The 18,946-nt window shown below is 25.5% G+C and overlaps 1 protein-coding gene across 5 annotated transcripts in view; it reads left to right on the forward strand.

Annotated features, from left to right (window-relative positions):
• The window catches only part of LOC122499860, a 256,174-nt gene that overhangs the window by 175,306 nt on the left and 61,922 nt on the right, over positions 1–18,946 (forward strand). Inside the window, exon 5 of one of the 5 annotated variants that reach the window (XM_043608398.1) lies at positions 4,127–4,149. The exons of the other annotated variants lie outside the window; for them this stretch is intronic. The gene's annotated coding sequence lies outside the window, so the exon portion shown is untranslated. Of the gene's footprint in view, positions 1–4,126; positions 4,150–18,946 lie in introns of those variants that run through there. 5 annotated transcript variants of the gene reach the window in all.

Here is an 18,946-nt window from a genome sequence, read left to right on the forward strand (position 1 = left end):
GAGAAAAAGAGAGAAAAGTCCGGTGTGTGGGCCGCAGGTGAACTTAACCACCTGGCCAACAGCATCGCCAACTGTCTAATTAATAACAATCGCGTACATCTCAAGCCCATTGAATATAACCGTCGAAATGTGAGCTTGAAAAAGATAATAAAAAATATAGTGTCCAGATATACTTATAATACGTCCTCCTCTTCACTTCACTTCCCCTTTTTCATGTATGATGTCAAGTGCACACGCTTTTGTGGTACTCCACTAATATTGGGTGTGTGCACATATAGACATGAGAACCATTGACCCAATTTTAGCACAAATGCTCGATTCATTAAATATGAAATTATTTTCTGATGACTGTATATGAGAGTGAGTTGACGTTTATTTCGGTTGCCGCACAAAAGCTTAACTTCGTTTTTCCCTGATTTCAAAACAAATTTTTCACTTAGTTTTCTTCTAATATTTTGATTCACTCTAAAAATGTTCTAATACTTTTATTTGCACACGGAGAGAAGATTATATTGAATTTTGTAAAAGTATTTCACAATTTGGGAAAAAATGCGACAAAGCGAAATTTTGATATAAAAAAAAATTAAGTTTTATAAAAACTTATGTGTTTAGTATATAATTATAATTATATTTGAAATTATTTTCATCATTTGAATTCAATTAATTTTCTAGAATTTTTAACTAAAATTCTTCTTTAAATCAATTAATTCCAAAAAATTTTTGACAAAGTTCTTTTTGGAAATTTTCAAAAACATTTGCAGACTTCGCACTCGATAATGAATTTTAAAAAAGTAGCAAAAAGTAGCTTTTAAACTACAAAAAGTAGTAAAAAAAAGTAGCTATCGAAAAATTAAACTTGACGACCAAAAAAACTAGTTTTAGACTCTTCACAAAACTGACAAAAATTGCATTCTATACTTTATTTTCCTGACTTTTTCCTAATTTTCATCAAAACTATTTACTTCTTTCTTATCCTGCTAATAAATTGAATTCCTGCAAACGAATTTTATTATTCATGAAAGAATTTAAATATTTATAAAAATAATTTAATTCTTGCGAAGAATTTTATAAAATTTTTAAATAATTGATTTCTTTCGACTAAATTTATGCAAATTCTAATTTAAATAATTGAATTCCCCAAAAATTTTTATTATTCATGAAAAGAATTAAATTCTAACGAAGATTTTTACAAAAAATTTCTTAAATAATTGAATTCTGTTTGAAAATTTTATTAAAAATTTGAATTGCGAAATGTTTTTTAAAATAATTAAATTTTACAAAGAATTCTATTAAAATTTTTGAGAATAATTGAATGTCTGTGTGTCATTTCATTAAATTTTTTTTGAGAATAATTGAATTCCTAAAAAGCATTTTATTATTTATGAAAGTAATTGAATTCTTGCGAACGATTTTATTAAAATTTTTTAAAATAACTAATTAAAAAAAAAAATTGTTACTTTTAAAAATAATTGAGTTCTTGACGCGAAATATTTGAGTTATGTGACGCGACCCGAAGAAAGGTACCTAAGAAGCAAACGAATTATAGGTTGGGTTCGAGTTAGATTTATCTTGATTAAAAGTTCATTTTTAATTATTTGAATTTTAAACCAATATTAATTGAATATTTTGAATATAATGAAAACTTAAAAACCAACAATTTTTAATTAATAATTGATTCTCTTTCTGTATTTTTACTCAAAAAATTTAAAACATAACCTCAAATTTTTTTTTCTTAGGTACCTTTCTTGGGAACGCGTCACATATTGTTATTTATGAAAATAATTGAATTTTGCAAAGAATTTTATTAAAATGTCTTAAAATAATTAAATTTTCGGGAATAATTTTGTTATTTATCTTTAAGAATTGAATTCTTTCGAAGAATTATTTATGTAAATAATTGAATTCTTCCAAAGAATTTTATTAAAATCTAAAAGAATAATATAATTATTTCAGAAAAATTCAATTAAAATTGTATTTAAAATAATTGATTTCTTTAGAAAAATTTTATTTAAATATTGGAAAATAATTTAATTCCTGTGAAAAATTCTTTATATTTTTGTAAATAATTGAATTCTTCCAAAGAATTTTAAAAAATCATTTTTTTTAAGTAATTGATTTTTTCGAGAAGAATTTTATTATTTATGAATTATTAATTATCTATTAATTAATTTAAAAGTATGAAAAATTCAGATTTACAAAGATTTTAATTTGAATTCTTTTCAAAATTCAATTATTTTTAAAAATTCACGCTTTAATCCCTTTTAATATTCAATTATTATGGAAAATTTTAACTGAAATTCATTTTGTAATAAATTTTTATTAAAAAATTCTACGAGTATTCAATTATTTAAATATAAAAATAAATAATTTATTGAATAATTGAATGTTTTTTAAAATTGAATGTTTTTGAAGAATTTTATTAACAAATTTTTATAAAAATTAATTTTTTTTAAGGAATTTAGACAAAATTTTACAGAAATTTTTTAAATTAAAGAATTTTATAACAATTTTTTAAAAATAATTCAAAACTTTTCAAGAATTTTATTAAAATTTTCATAAATAGCTGAATTTATGAGAAGAATTTAAATAACAATTTATGAAAATAATTGCATTCATGCGAAGAATTTTATTAAAATTTTTTGAAAATAATTGAAATTTTGCTAAGAATTTTATTGAAATTTTTGAAAATTTTTTAAAAGTTTGAAAAATAATTTAATTTTTGCTAAGTATTTTAATACTTTTCAAAAGAATCGAATTCTTGTGATAAATTTTGATATTTATCAAAATAATTGAATTTTGTAAATTGTAAAAGAATTTTATTAAAATTCCTTAAAATAATTCATTCTGTGGGAAGAATGTTGTTGTTTACCAAGATAATTAAATTCTTTTGCCGAATTATACTTCAAAAATTTTGAAAATAATTAATTTTTTCCATAATAATTTTATTATTTAGGAAAATAATTAAATTAATTGCAAAAAATTATATTAAAATACATTTAAAAAGAATTGAATTTCTGTGAAAAATTTTATTATCTAAGAAAATAATTGAATTCTTCATAAGAATTTTATAAACATTGTTCTAAATAATTAATTTTTTCGAAATATAATAAATATTATGAAAACTTTATTTTAAATAATTGAATTCTTGTGGAAAACTTTATTTGTGAAAATAATTGAATTTTTCGATTAATTAATTTAAAATAGTACCTATTAAAAATAATTGAAATTCTTTGATGAATTTTATTCTTTATGAAAATAATTGAATTCTTGCTTAGAATTTTATCAAAAAAATTTTTTCAAAAATTTTAATTTCCATGAAAAATGTTATTATATTAGTAAAAGTAATTGAATTATGAAGAATTGTATAAAAATTTTGTTAAATAATTGATTTTTTCGAAATGTTTTTTTAAAATCCTATTCTAAATTAATTGAATTCCTGTAGAAATTTTATTTTTAGTAAAAATAATTGAAGTTTGGATGAATTTTATTAATTTTTTGTAAATAATTGAATTCTTTTGCGGAATTTGATGAAAATACTAGATATTGTAAATGATTGAATTTCGAAATATTTTTTGAAAAAAATTGTATCGTTTTAAAGAATTTGATTATAAGTTTTGAGAATAGTTTTTTGATTTCTAGTTTAGCGAATTTAAAGTAGTGGAAATTTAGAAAAAAAACAGAAATAGTAGGTTTTTGTTGCTGAAATCTAGAAAAAAGTACCCAAATAGTAGCACAACTTAAAAAAAGTACTAAATAGTAGGTTTTAGTAGATGAGTGCGAAGCCTGTAAATGAGTAGAAATTACTATTTATTAGTAAATTTGTAGTGGATGTAAATAAAATTTAATCTAATTAATTTAATAAATAAAATTAGTAGGTACCTTTTCCTAATAAATGAGTAAAAAGGACTATTTATTACTAAAAATGACTATTTATTCATAAAATTTACTAATTCAAAGGCAAAAAGTGAGTTACTAATTTAATACATTGAAATTAGTAATTGATGAAACTTATAGGAAAAATGCCAATATTTTTATAAGTCTTGCTTAAAAATAAAATTGCGTAATAATTGTCGTTCACTGTTCACTTTCTAAAAAGGTAAATTAAAAAATTACAATGCATTTCCAGGACAAATTGGTTTTTGATCGTGGGAGGTTTTTAAACAATGATATATGTTTAAACGATCGAATGATTTCAATGGTTCAGGAGAAGTATATCATTAGATGTATCCCAGGAGAGACACACCGAGTCGTTGACTCTAAGGTCATGTTCGAATGAATAGTCACGAAGACCCTTGCCTTATAGGAATCTAGTCTTAAATTAAATTAATTGTGAGTCATTAGTCGACAACTATACTTTTCTCCAATTTTTACTCTTTCCCTCTATCTCTCCGCGCATTTAAAGAATGATTCTTAAAAATTAAAGGATATTTTTTTCACATTTATATATAGATTAGATGGTGGTTGTATTTTTGGGAAATGATTTGTGTTGATTGTTGGGGTTTTTTTCTAAAAGGAGAAATTAGAAAAAGGTCATAATAAATTTAAGAGGGACTTAATTGGAGTATATCTCTCTCGCGCTCAGTTAATGATTTCGATTTTGGTATTATAGGGATCCTCTTCTTCTCCTCTTCCGAAATAACTATTACGATTTTGCCCGAAGGGAATAGCACACAAGTTTAGTCCGGGTGCATATATGTGTGTGTGTGTGAGTGTGTGTTGTGCTGTATTATATAGTAGTTCATCGGAAAGAGAAGGAAGCGAAACTTCTCTAATGTCCGAAGAGCGTGGGACTTGCGAGGATTATAGCAATGTGAAGACGATAGGAATACTGTTGCATGTGTGAAGTGCAATGTGCCATGGAATGTTGAAATTCTAACTCACACGAAACTGTAATTACATTCTCGAACAACGAGGAAATGTTGAAATTCACTAATTTTCAATGTTGCCCTCGCCGTTGTCGCGTCGTTGTCGTCGGGGTTCCAGGAATAAATTTCTAAATTAATTTCTATAAAAATTTTTATATACATTTCTATCCCAACAAAAAAATCTTTGATGCAAAAATAACATTCATTGTAATTGTCCAAACAATTAGTGAAATTAAAGTTTACCAAGCAAAATTGGCGAATTTATAACTAAAGTTTTCATATTGATGTGTTAAAATAACATCAGAATGGATTAAAATAAGCTGCAACTGTTTAATCCCTCTAGAATTAAACTAACACCAGAAAGGATTAAAATAATCTATTTTGCTGTTATTTTTAACTATAAATTAAATTCTACTTTAAATCAAAAACCAAAGTCAACGAAAATCAACGAATTTAGCTTTTCCAGGGAGAATAATAAGTTACTAACTTGCTAACTAACTTACTAACTAACTCACTAACTAACTTAGTAACATATTTACTAAATTCAATTGTGTTCAAAAATTTAAAAAGATTCTCGTCAAAATTTCAATTCTCTTTATAAATATAATAAAATTCTTCTCTGATATTCAATTATTTCACAAAATTTTAATAAAATTCTTGTTAAAATTTCAATTATTTTCAAAAGTTTTCTAAAATTCAATGATTTTCAATATCTACTATTTCAATAAAATTTTCCAAACGAATTCCATTATTAAAATAAATTTGAATAAAATTCTACGCAAACATTCAATTATTTTCATAAATAATAAAATTTTTTACAGGAATTCAATTATTTACAAATTTTTTTTATAAATTTCTTCGCAATAATTCATTTATTTTCATAAATAATAGCTTTTTTTACAAGGATTCAATTATTTTTATAAATAATAAAACTCTTTTAGGAATTCAATTATTTTCATAAATAATAAAACTCATTGCAGAATTTCAATTATTTTCAATGCAATTTTAATCAAATTCCTCGAAAAATGTAATTATTCTTAAAAATTTTATTAAAATTCGTCCAAAGAATTTAATGATTTAAAAAATTATCTGATAACATTTTTTTATGAGATTTTAATTTCAAGAAACATGAATTTAAAAAATGATTTATTTTTGTATTTAAATAATTCAATTCTCGTAGAATTTACTAATAAAAATGGTTTTTCATTTCATAAAAATGAATTTCAGTTAAAATTTTGGATTACAATTAAATATTTAAAGCATTATAACGTAGATTTTTAGAAATAATTAAATTTTGAAAAAGTTTCAAATTAAAATCATTGAAATTCTTAATTTTTCATATTTTTGACAAACAATTCTGTAGAATTAATTCTTTTTAAAAGTTTAATAGGATTTTTATTGAAATTATTTCAAGTTTTTATTTTTCAATAAATATTTAATTGCAGAATTTCCGAATAATTGAAATTTTGTAAAATTGAATTGTAAACGAATGAATTTGAAAATTCTCAAAAAACTTTTTTAAAAATTATTAAAAATAATGGATTTATAGAAGAATTTTAGTTAAAAACACTAGAAAAAAATTTAATTTTAGAGAAGTTAGAAATTATTGCAGAAATTCAATTACTTTGAAGAGTAATAAAATTCTTCTCAAAGGATTCAATTATTTTTACTAATAATAAAACTGATCGCAGCGTTTCAATTATTTTTCATACAATTATAATTGAATTCTTTGAAAAAAGTAATTATGTTCATGCAAATTTTAATAAACCACGACAAAAGAATTCAATTATTTAAAAATTTGTTAATAAAATTCTTTATGAGAATTGAATTTTGAGAAACATTCAATTATTCAATAAATTATTTACTTTTGCATTTAAATAATTTAATTCTTGTAGAATATTCTAATATTCTAATAAAATTTCGGAGAAGAAATTTAAGAAAATTGTTTAAGATTCTATTTTTTAAGGAGTTTATTTTAAATTGTATTAAAAATTTAAAAATAATTATGTTGTAATTAATTGAATTTTTTCGGCAAATTGTTTATTATAATATTAATAATAATTGGATTTCGAAAATTTTTTGAAAATAATTGAAATTTTACGAAGAATTTTATACTTATGATAATAATTAAATTCTTGAATCGAATTTTATTAAAAATGTTTTTGAATAATTGTTTTCTTTTGGGAAAATTTATTGAAAAAGTAGATATTGAAAATAATTGAATTTCGACGAATATTTTAAAAGTAATTGAATTGTTACGAATTTCATTAAATTTTTTTGAAAATAATTGAATTTAATATCTTTAAATAATAATCTTTAAATAATTAAAGAAATTCAATTAAAAATGTATTCAAAATAATTATTAAATTCTAATAAATAAATGATGTGAACATTTTTTAAAATAGTTGAATTCCTTTAAAGAATTTTAATAAAAAAATTTTAAAATAATAGCATTTTTTAAAGAATTTATTTAAAATAATATAGATTGTGTTAAAAATAATTGAATTAGTGCGAAAATTTTATTATTTATGAAAATAATTGAATTTTTGAATCGAAGTTTAATTACATTTTTCTTAAATAATTGAATTCCTCAGAAGAATTTTTTTACTTATTAAAATAATTGAATTCTCGCGAAGAACTTTATGAATTGTTTTTTGAAATAATTGATTTCTTCCGAAGAATTTTATTAATTTTTTTTTTTAAATAATTGAATTTTTCCTTAGAGTTTTATAAAAATCTTTTTAAATATTTGATTTTTTTCGAAAAATTTTATGAAAATCGTGTTTGAAAAATTTGAATTTCTGTGCAAATTTTATTATAATTATAGAAACAACTGAATGTCTGCAAAGAATTTTATAAAAATTTTATTTAAACAATTAAATTCTTTTAGGAAATTTTTTTATTAAAATAGTAGATATTGTAAATAATTGAATTTCGAAAAATGTTTGAAAATAATCAAATCGTATGAAATAATTTTATTAAAATTTTTTGAAATTTTTAAAAATATTTTATTAAAAGTCACTCACGAATAACAATTTTTACTTAAAACAGCAAAAAATTTCACTATATTAACGAAATTTTTATTTGTTTTAATTAATAGTTTCGCTATTCTAGGGAAAGTTATCGTTGTTCCAGGTAAAATTTTTTTTTCGTGCCGGTAGTTACCTAATTTTATTAAAATTTAATACTCGAGTTACCGTCGCGACGGTAGTTAGAGTCACTACTAGTTACAACCTCTAACCGGTAGTTATAGTCATAAATTACAGAAATAATTCAATAAAAAATTAAAACAACAATAAAAAACTAATAGTCGATATAATTATAAAAAAGAAAAAAATTGTGCGACTTTATTTTCCCGAACGTTGAATATATATGTAGGAAGCGAGAATTTAGAAAATTATGTGCGTAGCGAGAGCCTTCACTGATTTATTGCAAGTGGGAGTATCTGATACGTTTATTGACACCCGATAGCGATATATGATGCACTTATCAGTAAAGAAATCTGTTTATTACTGAGAACCGTAACTGCATCGATGAAAGGGGTACAATTTATGTCCGGTATAATCGGCCAGCTCGCCTGACTTTATGCAACTTCTTGTGCATCGATGCATTATTAGTCGTCGCTACATTACGACAGGGTCGAGTTCAAAAACAAGGGGAGAAGCCCCCGAGGCAATACATTCGATTATCCTTAACCATCGCCATTTTTCAATTGAAAATGATAAATGAACCGAGAGCTTGTCACAACGGCCTTTTCAAAAATTATAACTACCATAAAGGAATTCGCAATTTTTTTTTCTTTACTCTATGCAGTCGTTCATAAACTACGTAATTATTTCTTTTGGGAGTTTTAAACCGTCCTGTTTCAGCCCCCCATGTAGCACGCACTGTTATGAACATTAACGCCATTTTTCTGCAGGTTGTAGTTTATTGCCTGAGCCCCCCCCCCTCTTTTTTTAAAATGCTATATTTATAGTTTATAATCGACCCCCATTGGTTAATTTTTTAACTCTTTAGGTTCAAAAAATTATTCACTTCAAAATTATTTTTAATCGTAAGGTAAAAGCAGAAGAAAATAAAATATAAACTTTTGAATTTCCCGCCAATTTAAAAGTGGCACAGACCGACAGAATAATGGGAATTTCTCTCTCGCAAGCGGTATTTCAAAACCGACTCCCTGCATTTCTCTCGCAAATAAAACATTTCTTTTGGAAAATTTTTATAATTCATATTCTTCTGAAATTAGTTACATTTTTTAATATATATTTAATAATTAATTATTAAAAATAGTGAATTTATAGAAGAATTTTAGTTAAAAAGACTAAAAAAATTGAAATTTGGAGAATTTACGAATGATTGTAAAAGTTCAATAATTATGTTCAAAAATAATAAAATTCTTCGCAAAAATTTAATTCTATTCAAAAATTTTTTTAAATTCTTGTTAAAATTTTTCAATTATCTTTATAAATAATAAAATTCTTCTCCTAAATTCAATTATTTTGAAAAAATTTTAATAAAATTCTTAGCAAAATTTGAATTATTTGAAAAAATGTTTGTCAATTCAATTATTTTCAATATCTACTATTTTAATAAAATTTTCCAAAAGAATTCAATTATTTAAAAATTTTCTATAAATTTCTTCGCAATAATTCAATTTTTTCATAAATAATAAAATTTATTGCAGAATTTCAAATATTTTTAATACAATTTTCATCGAATTCCTCGAAAGGATGTAATTATTCCTAAAATTTTTATTAAAATTTGTCTGAGAAATTCAATTATTTAAAAATTTGTTTATAAAATTCTTTATAAGAATTAAGTTTAAAGAAACATTTAATTATTCAATAAATAATTTACTTTTGTATTTAAATAATTGAATTCTCGTAGAATTTTCTAATAAAAATTTATTAAAAATTAATTTTAGTTAAAAACAATAAAAGAAAATTGAATTTTGAGGGAGTAACAAATTATTTTTTTATTTTTTAAAAATTATTGCAGAAATTGAATTATTTTCAAAAATTTTAATAAAATTCTTGACAAAATTTCAATTATTTTCAAAAATTAAAAAAAATTCTCGTCAAAATTTAAATTATCTTTATTGAAAATAAAATTCTTACCTAAAATTTAATTATTTTCAAAAATTTTAATAGAATATTTGTCAAAATTTCAATTATTTCAAGAAAAAATGTTCCTGTATTCAATGATTATTGTTATTTATTATTTTATTAAAATTTTCCAAAAGAATTCAATTATTTAAAAACATTTTTATGAAAATCTACGCAAACATTTAATTATTTTCGTAAATAGTAAAAATTTCACAGGAATTCAATTATTTACCATTTTTTTTTAATTTCTTCGCTATAATTCAATTATTTTCATAAATAATAAAATTCTATTTAGAAATTCAATTATTTTCATAAGTACAAAAATTCTATTTAGGAAATCAATTATGTTTATAAATAAAAAAATTCTATTAGGAATTCAATTATTTTCATAAATAATAAAATTCTATTTAGGAATTCAATTATTTTCATAATTAATAAAACTCATCGCAGAATTTCAATTATTTTTAACACTATTTTAATTGAATTCCTCGAAAAATGTAATTATTCTTAAAAAATTTATTAAAATTCGTCAAAAGAATTCAATTGTTTAAAAAAATTTTATAAATTATTCGCAATAATTCAATTTTTTTATAAATAATTAAATTATTTAAGCCGAATTTCAATTATTTTTAATACAATTTTAATTGAATTCCTCGAAATAAATCTTTATAATAAAATAGCAAAATTCTTCGCCGAAATTCAATTATATAAAGAAATTTTTATAAAATTCATTCTAAAATTCAATTATTTTCATAAATAACAATATTCATCACGAGAATTCAATTATTTTCAAAATTAATAAAATTCTTTGTAAATATTTAATTATTTTCAAAAAATCTAAAAATAAATTGTCAACATTTCAATTATTGTTATAAATAAATAGCAAAATTCCTTGACAAAATTCTACACGAATATTCAATTATTTTCTAAAAAAATGAAAATTTTAGAGGTATTTAATTATTAAAAATTTGAATTTGCATAAGTTTTTACAAAAGAAATCAATTGTTTGAAATCTGATTAATGGAATTTTTCATGAGTATTCAATTTTAAAAAACATTCAATTATTTATTAAATTATTTTTGTATTTAAAAAATTATTTGAAATTTAATTAAAAAATTTGAAAAATTATTTGAATTCTCGTAGAATTTTCTAATAAAGATTGATTTAAAAATGAATTTTAGTTGAATTTTTAGATAATAATTGAATATTAAAACTATTATATTTGCATAAATTTTTAGAAAGAATTGAATTTTGAAAAGATTAGAAGTTAAGTTTTTGAAAATTTGAATTTTCTTACTTTTAACCAACATTTCTGTAGAATTTTATTTTTTGAAAAAATTTAATTGTATTTTTTTAAAATTGTTTGAAGTTTTTATTTTCTAATACGTATATTTAATTGAAGAATATTAGAATAATTGAAATTTTACGTAAAATTAAATTGAAAACAAATAGATATAAAAATTCTCAACTTTTTCAAAAATTATTAAAAATAATTGATAATTGATTTAAAGAAGAATTTTATAAAAAATAATAATTGAATTAAAAGGATGGAAAAATTTTGAAGAATTGATTTAAAGAAGAATTTTATAGAAAATAATAATTGAATTAAAATGATAAAAAAAATTTGAAAAATTGATGTAAAGAAGAATTTTACAGAAAATAATAATTGAATTTTGAAAAAAATTTTGAAGAAGTTGATTTTATCTCTAGGTTATTTCTAATTATTATAAAATATGAAGAAATCGTTCATTCCGAATCGAAGACTCGGAATGATCGATTTCTTCATGTTTTATAACAATATTCTTATGTGTGATGTAATTTGGAAGTTCGTCTGAAACCGTAAGGTATGAACTATGAATAAAAAAAAAATATTCTTATAAGCATTTGAATTATTTAAAGTTCTTTTATTCTTTCTATAAATTTTAAAATAATATTTCATTATATTAGAATAATTTGAATATTTTTTTTTTTTTTGATGAAACAATAGTTTTTTCATTTGCAATCCAAAGGAAAATGAATAAAGAGAATAATAACGTGAAGGGAGGGATTAAAAATTGCGAAATGCAAATTTTTTCGCATTTATCTCGACTTGGGAATAAAGTGTGTTATGGAGAGGTTGCAATATGGTGTGTGGCGTGTGCCCGCGGGGGCGTTCAAGACCTCGTACTGGGATGAACAAAAAGAGTAGGAAGGTTTTGATCGCGTGTACAAGTTGTGTGCAGGTGAGTCCTGGTTGCATAGCCTTTAAGGCACCACTGACTCCTCTCATGAGTAGAGAAAGAGTGGCGGTTTGAAACGGTGTACCACCTTAAACGTAGGCGGACCAGGAGGCGCCCGGGGTGTTTCTCACTGGCATACCTGGCATATATGCCAGGCCAACATCTCTCCACTTCCACGCTCCAATGCTCCTTCCTCTTTCACTTCGACACATCTCTCATGGGAGAACATTCAGAGTCTCCCTTTTTGCTTTATATATACCCGCACTTTTCTTTCTTTCTTTCTCTCTTCCTTTTCCTCTTTATTTCCCTCTGTCCCTCTCAATTGATCCTTGTTTCTCTCTGTCCCTCTGATTTGATTCCTTGTTTCTCGTTCTCTTTTGCTCCTTATTTCTCTCTGTCCCTTTCCTTTTCTTTCTGTCCCTCTCTTTTTGCATCAGTACCAAGCACTCGATCCATTACTCAATGCCCCTGCACCCTGCGAGTAAAAAGGGAAGTTATGTATATGTATCCTCTAACGAGCACCCGATTAGCTTTCTTCAAAAATACCATCAGTCGATTTGCATTCGACTTCTGAACGTCAATGTCAGTGTTTTTTTTCAATTCCGCTCGTGTGAACTCGCCTCGGGCTGCAGCGTTTGTGTTCTGAATTGTTGCACCATTTCATTTGTGAGGAGGGACAAATTTCGCCAATGTCTATTGTTATGTTCCTGAAGGGGACCTGTACTTATTATTTTAATTTAATTACCAGAATTATTTACGAAACCGAAGGTAAGGGAACAGGCTTCATAAAATAAAAGCTTATAGACGTTTATTTTATTACATTTTATTTATTTTTTTTAGACGTTTATTTATTTTTTTACACGTTTATTCGCTCAATTACAAAATGAACCTTGACAAGAATCTTTGGAATTGACAACTCGAACTTGATCCGTCCTATTGATTTCCACACTGAAAGAGAAACCAATCATCCAGGTGGAAAAGTTAACGTTAGTTAAAGTTAGACTAACGTTAAGTACCGTTAACTAACGTTAGACTAATGTTAGACTAACGTTAGACTAGCATTTAGCTAACATTAACCCTCTGCTGATGCTAACTTATTCCCACTCTATCGCCAAAGAACGTAACTCTTATAGTCCCCACCAGGCGTCCAGAATGACGATTTTTGACGATAACGGTCGTTAGCATCAGCTGAGAGTTAATCTGACGTTAGTGCCCAAAAAATTTCGTTAGATTAACGTTAGCCTAACATAAGATAACGTTAGTCTAACATAAGATAACGTTAGTCTAACATAAGATAACGTTAGTCTAACATAAGTTAACGTTAGTCTAACGTTAGTATCATTAGCTAACGTTAACTTCTCCACCTGGGCAGTTAGAATAATACTAGGACCCAAAGATAAGATCTTTAAAAAAAACCGATTTTACTTACAATTTGTTCCTTGAGTAGATTTTTAGGTCAATTAGTCTCCTGATGCAGAAATAACTATTTGATTGGAGAGGATGGCCCACTGCTGATGGATCGTCGCCACGACCTTGGCAATACTTTGATTAGACCTTGATAATCGATCGGGAACACGTTCCTCAAAGTGAGGTAACCGTTGATTGAGAGTTCCCTGACTGTTGGTTGAACGTTAAGTGAGGGTTGCCTGAGCATCTCTCGACGTGACGAATACAAATAACCAAGGTAACATAACGAAACGTGACTCACTGAAGACTCTGAACATAACCTAACAATATAAGACAAAATTCATAAAGCATTTTATTTAAATAAGAACTTGTATAGCAGGAATTATCCGCGATAGTGATGTAAACATCACTTTTAACAGTTAATCAATCTTGATATTCTTTGTGCCTAATCTCAGACCAAAGTTACAAAAAAATAAATAATCAATCAACATTCACAGTCGACCAAGACATACATACGAATACATGAAAACATTTCAGAAATTCCTGACAGATAATAACAAAATAATGGTTGACAATTTTAACCATTATTTTCAACTAAAACTATTATTACCAATTTTTGTCTAAATAAAATTGATGACGCAACTTCTATTCCTAATTTGACAGACATAATTTCGAATATTTATATTCAGATGAACGAGCAAATCAAGGGCCCATTCAACAAATTTTAAAACCGGAGTGAATCGTCATCAGTCACTTAAAACCCAATGGTTAAGGAGTTCTTTCTTCTTTTTTTACCAACGAACCTAATTCGATTGTAATTTGGTTAATCAGACAAGGTAACACACCTTAAATAAATGTATCTTTCTCTTCTAATAGATAATAAATAACACAATGAGGCAATATTCTCTTATTCTTATTTTTTTAATATGTTAACATTTAACATTTATTTGACTTGTGTTAGCAGTTAAATTGGAGACTTTTTGTTTACGTACCAAAATTATTTGTCTAAATTAATTCAATTATTTCAAGTAAACAATTTTGTAAATCTCAAAATCTTCCAGACTAAAATATAAATTATTTAGAAAAGAGTATGAGCTTAAAATGCGCATCGTATAAAACAATTTTAGATTATTTAAACTCATCCTCTTTCTAAATGAATAAATAAACTTTTCTGTCGGATGAAAAAAGTAAAATAGCAATTTGGATTTCGCGCAAAAGTTTGTATTACCATCAACGGTAGTTATAGAGTCGTTGCTAGTTCCAACCGCTGGATGTTAGAGTTACCGTTATCTTGTAGTCACCGTCGATGGTAGTTAGAATTTTTTGCTAATTATCACCATCAGTATTTAGAATCGCGAGTGGTTTAACTACTGTTATGTTCCTTCGACGCGACGGTAATTAAAATCGTTGATGGTAGTCGACGGTAACTACCAGATACTTTAATTATAGGAGACAGCAACCATCAGGATTTATTACCATAAACGATTTTAACTACCGACGTCTATAAATAACAGTAGTTGTTACTAACGACGGTAACTACCGGGGGTTGTAACTAGCGACGATTCTAAATACCATCAACGGTAACTACCAGTCATTGGTAATTAGAATCGTGAATAGTTACAATCGCGAATATTTACCGACACCGAAAGTTATATTTGATGGTATTGATCATCGATGGCAGTTATGATTGGTACTTGCAATCGTCGGTCGGATGAAACAAGTATTTAATTTCGCAAGCTTAATTTTAGATGTTTTTTTTATCATAAACCGTTATTTATCGATTCGAAGAAAAGAAAGTTAGGATAATTCAAAATGAATATAATGAGAGTATCAATACTATGATTTGAAAAGTAGAATTGATCGAACTGGAGCAAAAAATAAAGAATATTGCGGAAGGAACGAATGATGGAAAAGACTAGCCGCGAATATAAATGCGAGAGATGAGCCATTGGTTCACATCGTTGTTCTGTTATAGGCAAGGGAGAGAGAGAGAGAGAGTGAGTGTATATAGCAAAAAAGACACGAACGGATTTGGAGCCTCTCGGCTTGATGGTTATTAAAGGTTCGCAGTCTGGTTGCACGCATCGGTCAGTGATAGCCCGAGGGACCCAAAAGGGGATACCTTATAGGAAAGTTACATTGGTGGCCGCCCCCGACTCATGGGAACATCCTCGGGGCTAAAAGCAGTTTCTCTCCCCATTGCTCTGTGAGCCCTCGATTTAGAGACACGACCAATGCCCGTTGTTGCACGAGCCATCCTTTTGGTAGGCGGCAATTTTGCGGGAATGTGGCGAGAAAGAACAACGACTTCTGCGCCCTGTGAAAAAAGTATCCTTTAGAACCATTCCGAAACGAAATGCATTCATTATGTGAGAGAGAGAAAGAGAGAGAGAAAAAGAAGAAGAGTAGGAGAAAGATCTGATGAATTTTTGATTCCGATCATCATTTATATGTATATGGGATGGTTTGGTGTACTATTAGCGTGTGGAATTATCGTTGTATCATTCGGTATTATAGCTTCTGACAATTTGCATTTCATTTTGAAAATTGTGTACTTTAGGAGCAATTTTGGTTTTTAAAGATGACTACCACACATTTTCCCAAGTACATTTGTATTTTTTTGTTATCCAATGGAGGGAAAGAAGGAATGTCACTTTTGCTAGCGTCGCTAGTAATTATAGTCGGTAGTTAGAGTTACCGGTAATTACCGTCGCCGGTAGTTAGAGTCGTTGTTAGAACCATTCAATCATTGTTAGTTGCAATCGCTGATAGTTAGAGTCACCGATAGTTGGAGTCATTGCTAGGTAGAACCGCCGGTAGTTATAGATCCATTGGTAGTTACAGCGCACCGGTATTTAGAGTAAATTGATAGTTACAACAATCGGTAGTTAGCGTCATTGCTAGCTGCAATCGACGGTATTTAGAGACATTGCTACTTACAACTGCCGGTAGTTAGCGTCATTGATAGTTTTAATCGATGGTAGTGGTTTCTAGATATAAACGACGGTAGTTAGCGTCATTTATAGTTTCAACCGCCGGTATTTAGAGTCATTGCTAGTTACAACCACCGGTAGTTAGCGTCATCTCTAGTTACAAACATCGGTAGTTAGCGTCATTGCTAGCTACAATCGACGGTATTTAGAGACATTACTAAATACAACTGCCGGTAGTTAGCGTCATCACCAGTTACAACCGTCGAAAAAAATTATAATAATTATACTCGACGCTATTTTTATCTTATATTGCTTCCAGTGAACAGTTACCAAAAAAGAAATTTAGCGACAATCGATACATGAAAAATCCACCGCATTATTTTTAGCGTTTTAGCTCTGAAAACAAGAAAAATTTCAATAAAGATAAGAAAAAGATATACAGTTCGAAACTGTGGGACGTTTGAAAATAAAAAACCTCTTTTTTCTTCCCAGAGGTGCAATTACTTTCAGAAATTTTTTTTTTCGTGGAGATTGAAGGATTACTTAAAAGGCGGAAAGTTTTTTCGCTCTCGAAGACCTTTGTCTTTGCCTGGCGGCAGTATAAGTGGTTTCTCTACTGGGAAGTGGAGTAGCGTAGGTGAAAGGGTAACTCGCTGCTTCACTCGTTTACGAACGTTGTGCGACGAACACACGAGCAGAAAGATCAGGAGTATAGAAAGTTGAGAAGGCGTTTTATATATTTCCTTTAAGATACATGCGGTATACATATAGACAGTTCCTTGGAAACTTATTATATACACATACTTCTCTTTCTATATATACCTATGGATTTACAAAAAATAATTGCTTAAATTTACCTACAATTTGTTGCCAATTTTAAGTTGAAAAAAAATATAAAATAAAATGAAATTAAAGGGGAAAAGAAAATAATTTTCTTCCGCAGAGAGTGAGAGAAAATTGAATAAAATTGAAGGAAAGAAATTGTGTGAAAAAAATTAATTTGCTTCATGGAACAAATTTATTTTTTCGCATAAAACATTTTCTTTTACTTCCTGTGTGTGTGTGTGGAGTTGTGAGTTATACTTATATTTGTCGACTGTTATTAAATGTTTTTTAGGTGAAATAATTATCTATTTAAACAATTAAATCATTTTTTTTTAAGAAATATAAAAATATGTTATTAATTTTTTAAATATAATTGAATTTAATAATTTTTAATCATAGGTATAGAAAATTCAATAAAAATATAAATAGTTTTATTAAATTTTTATAAAATTTCAAAAACAAAATACTTTATGAAAACCACGTCTAATTAATTAACCACGCAAATTAATTCCATAATTCTATTATTTTCATAAGTAATAAATTTTTTTACATTGATTCAATTATTTTTGTAATTAATAAAATAAAGAATATTCTTTTCATGAATTCAATTATTTTCTTAAATAATAAAATTCATCGCAGAATTTTAATTATTTTTTATACAATTTTAATCGAATTCCTTGAATTACTTTCTGAAAAGTAATAAAATTTTTCGCAAAAATTCAATTATGTTCAAAATTTTTTTTAAATTCTCGTCAAAATTTCAATTATTTTTATAAATAGTAAAATTCTTCAAAGAAATCCAAATTATTTTCAAAAATGTTCCTCAACTCATAATGATTTTTTAATATATCTAATGTTTTAATAAAATTTTCCAAAAGAATTTAATTATTAAAAAAAAATTTAATAAAATTCTACGCAAACATTTAATTATTTTAACAAATAAATAAAAATTTCACATTAATTCAATATATTCACATATTTTTTATAAATTTCTTTGCAATAATTCCATTATTTTCATAAATAATAAAATTTTTTACAGGAATTCAATTATTTTCATAAATAATAAGATTTTTTTTACAGGAATTCAATCATTTACAAATTTTTCACAAATTTGTTAACAACAATTCAATTATTTTCACAAATGAGAAATTCTTTTTAGGAATTCAATTATTTTCGTAAATAATAAAATTCTTTTTAGGAATTCAATTTTTTTTTTATATATTAAATCTCATTACAGAATTTCAATTATATTTTTAATACAATTTTAATCAAATTCCTTGAAAAATATAATTATTCTTAAAATTTTTAATAAAAATTCGCCTAAAAAATTCAATTCTTTAAGGGCATTTGAACCTTGATGACGTCACACATGCTTTGCACAAAGTGTAACGTCATCAAGGTTCAAATGCCCTTAAAGATTTGTTGATAAAATATTTTATAAGAATTCAATTTTGAGAAATAATCAATTATTCAATAAATTATTTAATCTTGTGTCGAAATAATTGAGTTCTCGTAGAATTTTCTAATAAAAATTTATTTAAAAATTAATTTCAGTTGAAATTTTAGATAATAATTGAATATTGAAAGCAATA

Source organism: Leptopilina heterotoma, unplaced genomic scaffold (genome assembly GCF_015476425.1).
Source record: "Leptopilina heterotoma isolate Lh14 unplaced genomic scaffold, ASM1547642v1 Lhet_177, whole genome shotgun sequence".
Classification (NCBI taxonomy): domain Eukaryota; kingdom Metazoa; phylum Arthropoda; class Insecta; order Hymenoptera; family Figitidae; genus Leptopilina; species Leptopilina heterotoma.